Here is a 13,968-nt window from a genome sequence, read left to right on the forward strand (position 1 = left end):
GACAATGAGACAGGGCATGGTGGAACCACATGAGGAGATGACCACACTAAACCGGCGAGATCACAGGGACAAGTGCGGGAAAAGACGACCTCCAAATGCACATGAAGAATAAAACAGCTCAAGAGGTCACAGAACCGCATCTAAAGGAAGGTAAAAGAAGTGATGTTAACAAATTAAGGCAATAGAAGATCAGATTACAATACAAGATAGAGAATACAAAGCACGAAATTCAACAAACAAAAGGGTAGAGATGCAAAAAGAACACTGATGAGATATACCCCATAACAGAGAGTAATTATGCATAGATATTATGAACAAGGGATTTCCATCGAGTCATTTGCACATGAGTCAAGAAAAAGTTTAAGCTGGGCTGGATCTTCATAATTCGTCGTCTTGTTGTTATAAGTCACTTTAAAAAGGCATGGATGGAATAAGCCGTAGCGAGCATTCAAGGAACGAATGGCAGGCCTCATGTCCAAAAATTTCTTGCGACGATCTGCACTGTTTTTGGCGTAATCTAGTGCGAAAAAGAGATTGGAGCCATTCCAAGAGACCTTCCCTTTCTGTTTGGTAGCCTGAAGAACTTTGAGTAAGTCAGTATACTCCAGAAAGTACAAAATAACACCTCTGGGCTTTTCTGTATAAGAAGAAGAAGTAAGGGTACGAGAGGGTGGACCCAGACGGTGAGCTGGATGTTTAAAGCTGGAGAGTTTGGGAGACCCAGGAGCTGAGGCAAAAAAGTTTGAAAAAAGGTTATGGGGTTTGATCCTTCAAGGCCCTCTGCAAGACCATAAATAATAATAATAATAATAATAATAATAATAATAATAATAATAATAATAATAATAATAATAATAATAATAATAATAATAATAATAATAATAATAATCTTTATTTAGATAGAAAACAATATCTTTAAAAGTTTTTCCCAAATCACATTGTGTACAGTTTTGTGAGAAAAATGGTTTAAAAGAGAAACCCATACAGGCGCAAAAAGCATAAAAAGTAGGAATTTAAACTGTTTTGTAAAACATGACCTGGCGTGTCTCAAACATCTCCCATCGTATTCAATGATAAAATCAAACCATAAAGATACATGCTACAGAATTTCAATTTGTGTTGCGACCCTCCTGGTCGTTGGAGATTCTGTTACAGTACATTATTTAATCTAAAAGGTGGGTGGCAAAGCCATGACAGTTTTCTTTGCATTAAGATTGCGATACGCTTGCTGAATAAATTTAGCAAATTTCATATTTAAAACAGTATTGTCGGTGGACAAAGCAGCAATGATGGTATGCCTACAAGTCCGAACCCCCAACCTGTTCCATTCTGACCTAAGCATGCACCTGCGTTGAGAATTAAAGGTAGGGCAGATGCAAACCATGTGCAAAATTGTTTCTATTGCTAACCCACATCCTCTACAGGTTGTATCCTCCTCCATACGACGCCAAATGGGTAGATTTTGAAGAAAACACCAGTCCCCCATTCTTAGGGCTATAAAACTGCTCTTTAAATAGAGTGAAAATGTGGTAGAAAAATACATAGCAGCGGATACTCGTTTATAGGAGTTAACTACTGCCCAAGAATGGCTGCGTTTCGTGAGGAGAGCTTTGTCAGTAGGGAGAGATATCGATCTCACACATTTTTTAATTGCGTTTTTAAAGGCAGACTGACTAGGATTGAGGGCCCAGAGGTCAGCAGCTGACATCTGGTGGATGTAATCCTTCAAAAGACAGCCAAATGATCCTCCTGGGTTGCTCTCGTTAATTTCTTTCCAAACTAGAGATTCTAGTGTACCAGGTTCAGCCTGTCTTAATTTGTGGCAGAGCTTGAGGTAAGTACCTCGGTTATGGGCTTCGTAATTAGTTAACCCCAACTCTAATCTGATCTGTGCAGGGGATGGGGAACTTGGCAGATGGAGTACCTTTTTGTAAATTTTTGTTGTTTGTTTGGTTGTATGATGAAATATCGATTACAAAAACACCGACCTACAAAAATATCGCCGCAAAAACATCGTCAACAAAAATATCGTCACCGTATACATAAACAAGAATTTACACAAATATCGATATTTTATTATCGACTACATTAATATTGTTCACAAATATATCGAGTACATAAATATTGACTACATTATCGACAATCATTGAAATAACATTACCAACTACACAAATATCGATAACACAAATATCGTCTTACTTACTACCTAATTAAAAATACTAAAAATATCGACTTTTTATCTATAACCTTAAATACACAATATCCTCAACAAATTTAATTTTTTCTAATTATTAAAATGATAATAATGCTTTAAAAACATTAATAAATATACTATATATTTATAATGTATATCTATTTTTTTTTAAAACACTAATTAATACAAACTTACTTAATAATTCAAATATCCTCAATTTAGAATACTTTTATCAACACTTCACATATTGAAACATTTTTAACATTATAAACAATAAATATAAAACACATACAAAACATCTTTAAATATATACTAAAACGAAATGACAAATAAAACAGCCTCATTTAAAAATAACGGATATCAAATTCAAACTAACGTTCTCATCCAATGAATTTAAAATACATGTAATTAAACCAATCAAAATGAATAAATACTTAACTAACTACTATAAAAACAATTACATACTTTACTAAAATTACCATTTGTGGCCCAAACTTGGAGAAAAACGGTTACTTTGCTGAAGAGAAGAGAATACACACCAACAACAACTACTACAACACAGTCTACTACAACTCAAGTAAGTAAACTCCCATTTTATGTACTATAAAAGCCTCAAGAAAGTTAGCTAAACTCCCTGTTCAAAATAAATGCTCTCTCTTTTTTTTTAAATTGAACAAAAAAACCCTATCAACAACAGCCACAATAAATAAATATACTAAAATATGAACAGCCTTATCAATGCCTACATAGAAATGTTGTAAATAAAAAAACAATATAGCAAACAGAAGTTCGAAATGACTTGATATTGTATAAGCTATAAATATATCCAAATATAATAAAAAACTAATAGTAACACTTATTTTTTCAGATTCAACAAACTTCATCTACCAATCTACATCTATAAAAACAACAGCTTCTACAAAATTATGTAAGTATACTCACTGTGTCAATTAATAATCAGAAAAGAGAAACAAACAAGTATCAAACAATATTATTAATTACTACTGTCCTCTACCACAACTACAGGAAATTCAACAGTGAAACTCTGAATATAAGAACAGAAAACATCGAAATAGCTGAAAAAACAACATTGTATGTACATTTTTATATTTACCATTTAAACCTAAACATTGAAATAAATGTTTAAAATATTTACTAAAAACACATATATATGTCTTCACAGATCTACCTTAGAAATGGCAGAAGGAGCTACTTTTATAACATCTCAAAAAGGAAAAATAATGCTCAGCTACATAGGTTATACCTACACCCAAGAAAAAGTCAAAGAGAATAAAACCCATTGGAAATGTAGTAAATATTATTCTACTGCATGCTATGGTAGAGCAACTACTGTCGATACCAATGTTGTAAATGTACGTGAGCATAACCACCCACCCAATGAAGTAAGAGAAGCATTAGAGACACTTAGAGAAGCTAGTAGAGGCTCCCAAGAAACAAGCACCACTATTTTGAAAAATGTTTTGACCAAAGTCCCAGAACATGTAACAGGACAGTTACCCTCAATCCCCAACTTGAAAAGATTAATAGGTAAAACTAAAAGAGCTTCTGATCCAACTCCACCACCACCTCAAACTTTTGAAGAGAATAAAATATATCCAGAGTATACTATTTGCAATAATGAAGATACATTCTTAATGTATGATAACCAAAGTCATGATAAAAGAATTTTACTTTTTGCAACAAATAGCAATTTGCAAAAACTAAAATCATGTAAAACATGGATGATGGACGGAACTTTTAAAGTGTGTCAAAAACCTTTCTATCAACTTTACACCATCCACGGTGAATACCAGGAAACTAATATCCCCTTAATTTATACACTGCTGCCAAATAAAACAAATGCAACCGACATAGAAATCTTAACAACAATCAAAGATTTTACAGATAATTACTACCCACAAAAAAATCATAATAGACTTTGAAATTGCTATGATTCAAGCTATACTTAAAATATATCCACACACTGCAATACAAGGGTGTTATTATCACTACAACCAAAGTATATGGAGACACTTACAAAAATCTACTTTAAGCATAGAATATTCAACAAACAGCAACTTTGCTTACCAGATTAAAAAATTAATAGCACTGGCATATGTCCCAACAGAAGTGGCTAATTATTACAATTTATTACTTGACAGCCCTTTCTACCGCAGTAATGAGAAAAAATTAACTCCCTTCTTAGACTATTTTGAAGACACCTGGGTAGGAAGATTACATCGTTCTGGTCACCGCAGACAACCTAAGTTCCAAATTCCATGGTGGAATGTGTACGCTAGCACTATAGCACAAAAAGCCAAAACCAACAACGCGGTAGAAGGATGGCATAATGCCTTCCAAGCCACAATAGGAAGAACACAACCAACACTTCATAAACTAATCCAATGCATCAAAAAAGAGCAAAGCTACCAAGAACTAAGAATCGAACAATCTCTATCAAAAATAGGGCAAAACTAAGTAAACAAACATTAAATATGTACAAATACCTACAACAAAAAACAAGAATGAACCCAAGTATCCAGGGTCTAGAATACATAGACCTAATTGCAAAATCTATCCTTTAACAAAATACAAATAGCAAACTATCAAACAATAAATAACATAGACCATTTTTTGTTACATTAGTTAAATTATGTTACGTAAAATAAAATATAAATTATTATCACAAGACATAATATAACTAATTAAAATACAAATTCACCAATAAACATAAACCACCCCAAAAATTAAATAAATAATAACTTACGGTTCTGCAGCTGTAGAATGTGTTCGAAATAGATGCTTTCAAAACGAATCCAACCAAAACCAATCCACATCGTAAAATGAAACCCCAAAAAATACAACTGTATAATAGAGTCCAACGTAGAAATCCTCTGAATAACGGAACCATAAAAACCCGAAAATAAATCACGATAAAAAATGCTCCAAAATCCCGAAAAATAAGGAAATGTATATAAACATTTCCCTCTATGTTTAAAAAAAACGAGATCAAATCCATCTGGTCACCAAAACGGCCACCTGTAAATAAAGTACAAACAAAACCCACCCGCAATAAATACTAAACCCACAAAGCCAAGAAATAGCATATAAAAGGTACTAAAATACATAAAGTAATACTTTAATACAAAACATTAACATTACATCCATATTAGATATCAAACTAAGTACGCTATCACTAACGTTCTTAAATAACACATACTTTTCACATAAACAGTTAAATAATACTCATAGCAACACATATACACTTAAAGTAGCTAAATGATATCTTAAATGTAACTTAAAAGTAATGAAAATTAAACTTACATTAACAAACACGAAGCAACTCCCAACCGCGAGGTTCCGTCTTCAGAAATGACCCAAACAATGATGTAGATAGACTAAAAAGTGAACAACACAATACAAAATGGCAGCATAATAAAAACAATATTAGGACTTAATCCCCATATTAATGAATGAGAAAATGTGTAAAAAATTGCAGAGAATTTTTGTTAAATTGTTATAACTTTCTAAATGTTTACAATAAACATATGAATAATGTAAAATATACATTAATTTTTTAATATCAAAATGTATATTAAAAAAATGATTGTATATTAAAAATATGTTTATTAAGTAAAAAGTGTTTTTCTTTATAATATAAAAATGTGAACAAATTTATGTATATACTTTTGGAAATACCAATTATATGTAAATTAATTAACATATTACATTTTATGTTATTTTTTTTTAATTTAATATGCTAATTAATAAAAAATTACAATGTATATGTTACAAATACTGCAATGTTAAATTTGAATAAACAGAACATTTTTATTTTTTAAAAATGTTTAAATGTTTCCATCTGCAAACAAATCTAACAATAAATACTGTTTTTTTACAAGACTATATTACTATTGTACTTTTTAATTTTATAAACTTGTGATATAAATTTTAAAATGTTAATAAAATGTATAATTGTTTTTTAAAAATGTTTTAATAAATATAATCTTCAATATTTCAATATATGTAATAATATTTACAAATATTATTTTTTTTTAAATGTGGTTTTACATTTAAAAAAAATTACATTAATAATTTATTATTCTAACTCAAAATCCAACATAACTCAGGGAAAGTGCTGGACAGTAAACCATAATAATTTACTATTCTAACTCCAAATCCAACATAACTCAGGGAAAGTGCTGGACAGTAAACCATAATAATTTACTATTCTAACTCCAAATCCAACATATCTCAGGGAAAGTGCTGGACAGTAAACCATAATAATTTACTATTCTAACTCCAAATCCAACATTACTCAGGGAAAGTGCTGGACAGTAAACCAAAATAATTTAGTATTCTAACTCCAAATCCAACATAACTCAGGGAAAGTGCTGGATAGTAAACCATAATCATTTACTATTCTAACTCCAATCCAACATAACTCAGGAAAAGTGCTGGGCAGTAAACAAAAATATTTTACTATTCTAACTCCAAATCCAACATAACTCAGAGAAAGTGTTGGACAGTAAACCATAATAATTTACTATTCTAACTCCAAATCCAACATAACTCAGGGAAAGTGCTGGACTGTAAACCATAATAATTTACTATTCTAACTCCAAATCCAACATAACCCAGGGAAAGTGCTTGACAGTAAACCATAATAATTTACTATTCTAACTCCAAATCCAACATAACTCAGGGAAAGTGCTGGACAGTAAACCATATTAATTTAGTATTCTAACTCCAAATCTAACATAACTCAGGGAAAGTGCTGGATAGTAAACCATAATAATTTACTATTCTAACTCCAATCCAACATAACTCAGGGAAAGTGCTGGACAGTAAACCATAATAATTTACTATTCCAACTCCAATTCCAACATAACTCAGGGAAAGTGATGGATAGTTAACAATAATAATTTACTATTTACTATTCTAACTCCAATCCAACATAACTCAGGAAAAGTGCTGGACAGTAAACCATAATAATTTACTATTCTAACTCCAATTCCAACATAACTCAGGGAAAGTGCTGGATAGTTAACAATAATAATTTACTATTCTAACTCCAATCCAACATAACTCAGGGAAAGAGCTGGGCAGTAAACCATAATAATTTACTATTCTAACTCCAAATCCAACTTTACTCAGGGAAAGTGCTGGACAGTAAACCATAATAATTTACTATTCTAACTCCAATCCAAGATAACTCAGGGAAAGTGCTGGACAGTAAACCATAATAATTTACTATTCTAACTCAAACCAAACATTACTCAGGGAAAGTGCTGGACAGTAAACCGTAATAATTTACTATTCTAACTCCAAATCCAACATAACTCAGGGAAAGTGCTGGACAGTAAACCGTAATAATTTACTATTCTAACTCCAATCCAACATAAATCAGGGACAGTGCTGGACAGTAAACCATAATAATTTACTATTCTAACTCCAAATCCTACATAACTCAGGGAAAGTGCTGGTCAGTAAACCATAATCATTTACTAGTCTAACTCCAATCCAACATAACTCTGGAAAAGTGCTGGACAGTAAACCATAATAATTTACTATTCTAACTCCAAATCCAACATAACTCAGGGAAAGTGCTGGACAGTGAACCATAATAATTTACTATTCTAACTCCAAATCCAATATAACTCAGGGAAAGTGTTGGTCAGTAAACCATAATAATTTACTATTCTAACTCCAATCCAACATAACTCAGAGAAAGTGTTGGACAGGAAACCATAATAATTTACTATTCCAACTCCAATTCCAACATAACTCAGGGAAAGTGCTGGACTGTAAACCATAATAATTTACTATTCTAACTCCAAATCCAACATAACCCAGGGAAAGTGCTGGATAGTAACCCATAATAATTTACTATTCTAACTCCAATCCAACATAACTCAGGGAAAGTGCTGGACAGTAAACCATAATAATTTACTATTCCAACTCCAATTCCAACATAACTCAGGGAAAGTGATGGATAGTTAACAATAATAATTTACTATTTACTATTCTAACTCCAATCCAACATAACTCAGGGAAAGAGCTGGACAGTAAACCATAATAATTTACTATTCTAACTCCAAATCCAACTTTACTCAGGGAAAGTGCTGGACAGTAAACCATAATAATTTACTATTCTAACTCCAATCCAACATAACTCAGGGAAAGTGCTGGACAGTAAACCATAATAATTTACTATTCTAACTCCAATTCCAACATAACTCAGGGAAAGTGCTGGATAGTTAACAATAATAATTTACTATTCTAACTCCAATCCAACATAACTCAGGGAAAGAGCTGGACAGTAAACCATAATAATTTACTATTCTAACTCCAAATCCAACTTTACTCAGAGAAAGTGCTGGACAGTAAACCATAATAATTTACTTTTCTTACTCAAATCAAACATTACTCAGGGAGAGTGCTGGACAGTAAACCATATTAATTTACTATTCTAACTCCAAATACAACATAACTCAGGGAAAGTGCTGGACAGTAAACCATAATAATTTACTATTCTAACTCCATTCCAACATAAATCTGGGAAAGTGCTGGACAGTAAACCATAATAATTTACTATTCAAACTCCAAATCCTACATAACTCAGGGAAAGTGCTGGACAGTAAACTATAATCATTTACTAGTCTAATTCCAATCCAACATAAGTCTGGAAAAGTGCTGGACAGTAAACCATAATAATTTACTATTCTAACTCCAAATCCAACATAACTCAGGGAAAGTGCTGGACAGTAAACCATAATAATTTACTATTCTAACTCCAAATCCAATATAACTCAGGGAAAGTGCTGCACAGTAAACCATAATAATTTACTATTCTAACTCCAATCCAACATAACTCAGAGAAAGTGTTGGACATGAAACCATAATAATTTACTATTCCAACATAACTCAGGGAAAGTGCTGGAGTGTAAACCATAATAAATTACTATTCAAACTCCAAATCCAACATAACTCAGGGAAAGTGCTGGACAGTAAACCATAATAATTTAATATTCTAACTCCAAATCCAACATAACTCAGGGAAAGTGCTGGACAGTAAACCATATTAATTTACTATTCTAACTCCAATCCAACATAACTCAGGGAATGTGCTGGACAGTAAACCAAAATAATTTAGTATTCTAACTCCAAATCCAACATAACTCAGGGAAAGTGCTGGATAGTACACCATAATCATTTACTATTCTAACTCCAATCCAACATAACTCTGAAAAAGTGCTGGACGGTAAACCAAAATAATTTACTATTCTAACTCCAAATCCAACATAACTCAGGAAAAGTGCTGGACAGTAAACCATAATAATTTACTATTCTAACTCAAACCAAACATTACTCAGGGAAAGTGCTGGACAGTAAACCATAATAATTTACTATTCGAACTCCAAATCCAACATAACTGAGGGAAAGTGCTGGACAGTAAACCATAATAATTTACTATTCTAACTCCAATCCAACATAAATCAGGGACAGTGCTGGGCAGTAAACCATAATAATTTACTATTCTAACTCCAAATCCTACATAACTGAGGGAAAGTGCTGGACAGTAAACCATAATCATTTACTAGTCTAACTCCAATCCAACATAACTCTGGAAAAGTGCTGGACAGTAAACCATAATAATGTACTATTCTAACTCCAAATCCAACATAACTCAGGGAAAGTGCTGGACAGTAAACCATAATAATTTACTATTCTAACTCCAATCCAACATAACTCAGAGAAAGTGTTGGACAGGAAACCATAATAATTTACTATTCCAACTCCAATTCCAACATAACTCAGGTAAAGTGCTGGACTGTAAACCATAATAATTTACTATTCTATCTCCAAATCCAACATAACCCAGGGAAAGTGCTGGACAGTAAACCATATTATTTACTATTCTAACTCCAATCCAACATAACTCAGGGAATGTGCTGGACAGTAAACCAAAATAATTTAGTATTCTAACTCCAAATCTAACATAACTCAGGGAAAGTGCTGGATAGTAAACCATAATCATTTACTATTCTAACTCCAATCCAACATAACTCAGGAAAAGGGCTGGACAGTAAACCAAAATAATTTACTATTCTAACTCCAAATCCAACATAACTCAGGAAAAGTGCTGGACAGTAAACCATAATAATTTACTATTCTAACTTCAATCCAACATAACTCAGGGAAAGTGCTGGACAGTAAACCATAATAATTTACTATTCCAACTCCAATTCCAACATAACTCAGGGAAAGTGCTGGATAGGTAACAATATTAATTTACTATTCTAACTCCAATCCAACATAACTCAGGGAAAGTGCTGGACAGTAAACCATAATAATTTACTTTTCAACTCAAATCAAACATTACTCAGGGAAAGTGCTGGACAGTAAACCATAATAATTTACTATTCTAACTCCAAATCCAACATAACTCAGGGAAAGTGCTGGACAGTAAACCATAATAATTTACTATTCTAACTCCAATCCAACATAAATCAGGGAAAGTGCTGGACAGTAAACCATAATAATTTACTATTCAAACTCCAAATCCTACATAACTCAGGGAAAGTGCTGGACAGTAAACCATAATAATTTACTATTCTAACTCCAAATCCAATATAACTCAGGGAAAGTGCTGGACAGTAAACCATAATAATTTACTATTCTAACTCCAATCCAACATAACTCAGAGAAAGTGTTGGACATGAAACCATAATAATTTACTATTCCAACTCTAATTCCAACATAACTCAGGGAAAGTGCTGGAGTGTAAACCATAATAAATTACTATTCAAACTCCAAATCCAACATAACTCAGGGAAAGTGCTGGACAGTAAACCATAATAATTTACTATTCTAACTCCAAATCCAACATACCTCAGGAAAAGTGCTGGACAGTAAACCATAATAATTTACTATTCTAACTCAAACCAAACATTACTCAGGGAAAGTGCTGGACAGTAAACCATAATAATTTACTATTCGAACTCCAAATCCAACATAACTCAGGGAAAGTGCTGGACAGTAAACCATAATAATTTACTATTCTAACTCCAATCCAACATAAATCAGGGACAGTGCTGGGCAGTAAACCATAATAATTTACTATTCTAACTCCAAATCCTACATAACTGAGGGAAAGTGCTGGACAGTAAACAATAATCATTTACTAGTCTAACTCCAATCCAACATAACTCTGGAAAAGTGCTGGACAGTAAACCATAATAATGTACTATTCTAACTCCAAATCCAACATAACTCAGGGAAAGTGCTGGACAGTAAACCATAATAATTTACTATTCTAACTCCAATCCAACATAACTCAGAGAAAGTGTTGGACAGGAAACCATAATAATTTACTATTCCAACTCCAATTCCAACATAACTCAGGTAAAGTGCTGGACTGTAAAGCATAATAATTTACTATTCTATCTCCAAATCCAACATAACCCAGGGAAAGTGCTGGACAGTAAACCATATTATTTACTATTCTAACTCCAATCCAACATAACTCAGGGAATGTGCTGGACAGTAAACCAAAATAATTTAGTATTCTAACTCCAAATCTAACATAACTCAGGGAAAGTGCTGGATAGTAAACCATAATCATTTACTATTCTAACTCCAATCCAACATAACTCAGGAAAAGGGCTGGACAGTAAACCAAAATAATTTACTATTCTAACTCCAAATCCAACATAACTCAGGAAAAGTGCTGGACAGTAAACCATAATAATTTACTATTCTAACTTCAATCCAACATAACTCAGGGAAAGTGCTGGACAGTAAACCATAATAATTTACTATTCCAACTCCAATTCCAACATAACTCAGGGAAAGTGCTGGATAGGTAACAATATTAATTTACTATTCTAACTCCAATCCAACATAACTCAGGGAAAGTGCTGGACAGTAAACCATAATAATTTACTTTTCAACTCAAATCAAACATTACTCAGGGAAAGTGCTGGACAGTAAACCATAATAATTTACTATTCTAACTCCAAATCCAACATAACTCAGGGAAAGTGCTGGACAGTAAACCATAATAATTTACTATTCTAACTCCAATCCAACATAAATCAGGGAAAGTGCTGGACAGTAAACCATAATAATTTACTATTCAAACTCCAAATCCTACATAACTCAGGGAAAGTGCTGGACAGTAAACCATAATAATTTACTATTCTAACTCCAAATCCAATATAACTCAGGGAAAGTGCTGGACAGTAAACCATAATAATTTACTATTCTAACTCCAATCCAACATAACTCAGAGAAAGTGTTGGACATGAAACCATAATAATTTACTATTCCAACTCTAATTCCAACATAACTCAGGGAAAGTGCTGGAGTGTAAACCATAATAAATTACTATTCAAACTCCAAATCCAACATAACTCAGGGAAAGTGCTGGACAGTAAACCATAATAATTTACTATTCTAACTCCAAATCCAACATAACTCAGGAAAAGTGCTGGACAGTAAACCATAATAATTTACTATTCTAACTCAAACCAAACATTACTCAGGGAAAGTGCTGGACAGTAAACCATAATAATTTACTATTCGAACTCCAAATCAAACATAACTCAGGGAAAGTGCTGGACAGTAAACCATAATAATTTACTATTCTAACTCCAATCCAACATAAATCAGGGACAGTGCTGGGCAGTAAACCATAATAATTTACTATTCTAACTCCAAATCCTACATAACTGAGGGAAAGTGCTGGACAGTAAACAATAATCATTTACTAGTCTAACTCCAATCCAACATAACTCTGGAAAAGTGCTGGACAGTAAACCATAATAATGTACTATTCTAACTCCAAATCCAACATAACTCAGGGAAAGTGCTGGACAGTAAACCATAATAATTTACTATTCTAACTCCAATCCAACATAACTCAGAGAAAGTGTTGGACAGGAAACCATAATAATTTACTATTCCAACTCCAATTCCAACATAACTCAGGTAAAGTGCTGGACTGTAAAGCATAATAATTTACTATTCTATCTCCAAATCCAACATAACCCAGGGAAAGTGCTGGACAGTAAACCATATTATTTACTATTCTAACTCCAATCCAACATAACTCAGGGAATGTGCTGGACAGTAAACCAAAATAATTTAGTATTCTAACTCCAAATCTAACATAACTCAGGGAAAGTGCTGGATAGTAAACCATAATCATTTACTATTCTAACTCCAATCCAACATAACTCAGGAAAAGGGCTGGACAGTAAACCAAAATAATTTACTATTCTAACTCCAAATCCAACATAACTCAGGAAAAGTGCTGGACAGTAAACCATAATAATTTACTATTCTAACTTCAATCCAACATAACTCAGGGAAAGTGCTGGACAGTAAACCATAATAATTTACTATTCCAACTCCAATTCCAACATAACTCAGGGAAAGTGCTGGATAGGTAACAATAATAATTTACTATTCTAACTCCAATCCAACATAACTCAGGGAAAGTGCTGGACAGTAAACCATAATAATTTACTTTTCAACTCAAATCAAACATTACTCAGGGAAAGTGCTGGACAGTAAACCATAATAATTTACTATTCTAACTCCAAATCCAACATAACTCAGGGAAAGTGCTGGACAGTAAACCATAATAATTTACTATTCTAACTCCAATCCAACATAAATCAGGGAAAGTGCTGGACAGTAAACCATAATAATTTACTATTCAAACTCCAAATCCTACATAACTCAGGGAAAGTGCTGGACAGTAA

This window comes from Lissotriton vulgaris, chromosome 11 (genome assembly GCF_964263255.1).
Source record: "Lissotriton vulgaris chromosome 11, aLisVul1.2, whole genome shotgun sequence".
In the NCBI taxonomy this organism is placed as follows: domain Eukaryota; kingdom Metazoa; phylum Chordata; class Amphibia; order Caudata; family Salamandridae; genus Lissotriton; species Lissotriton vulgaris.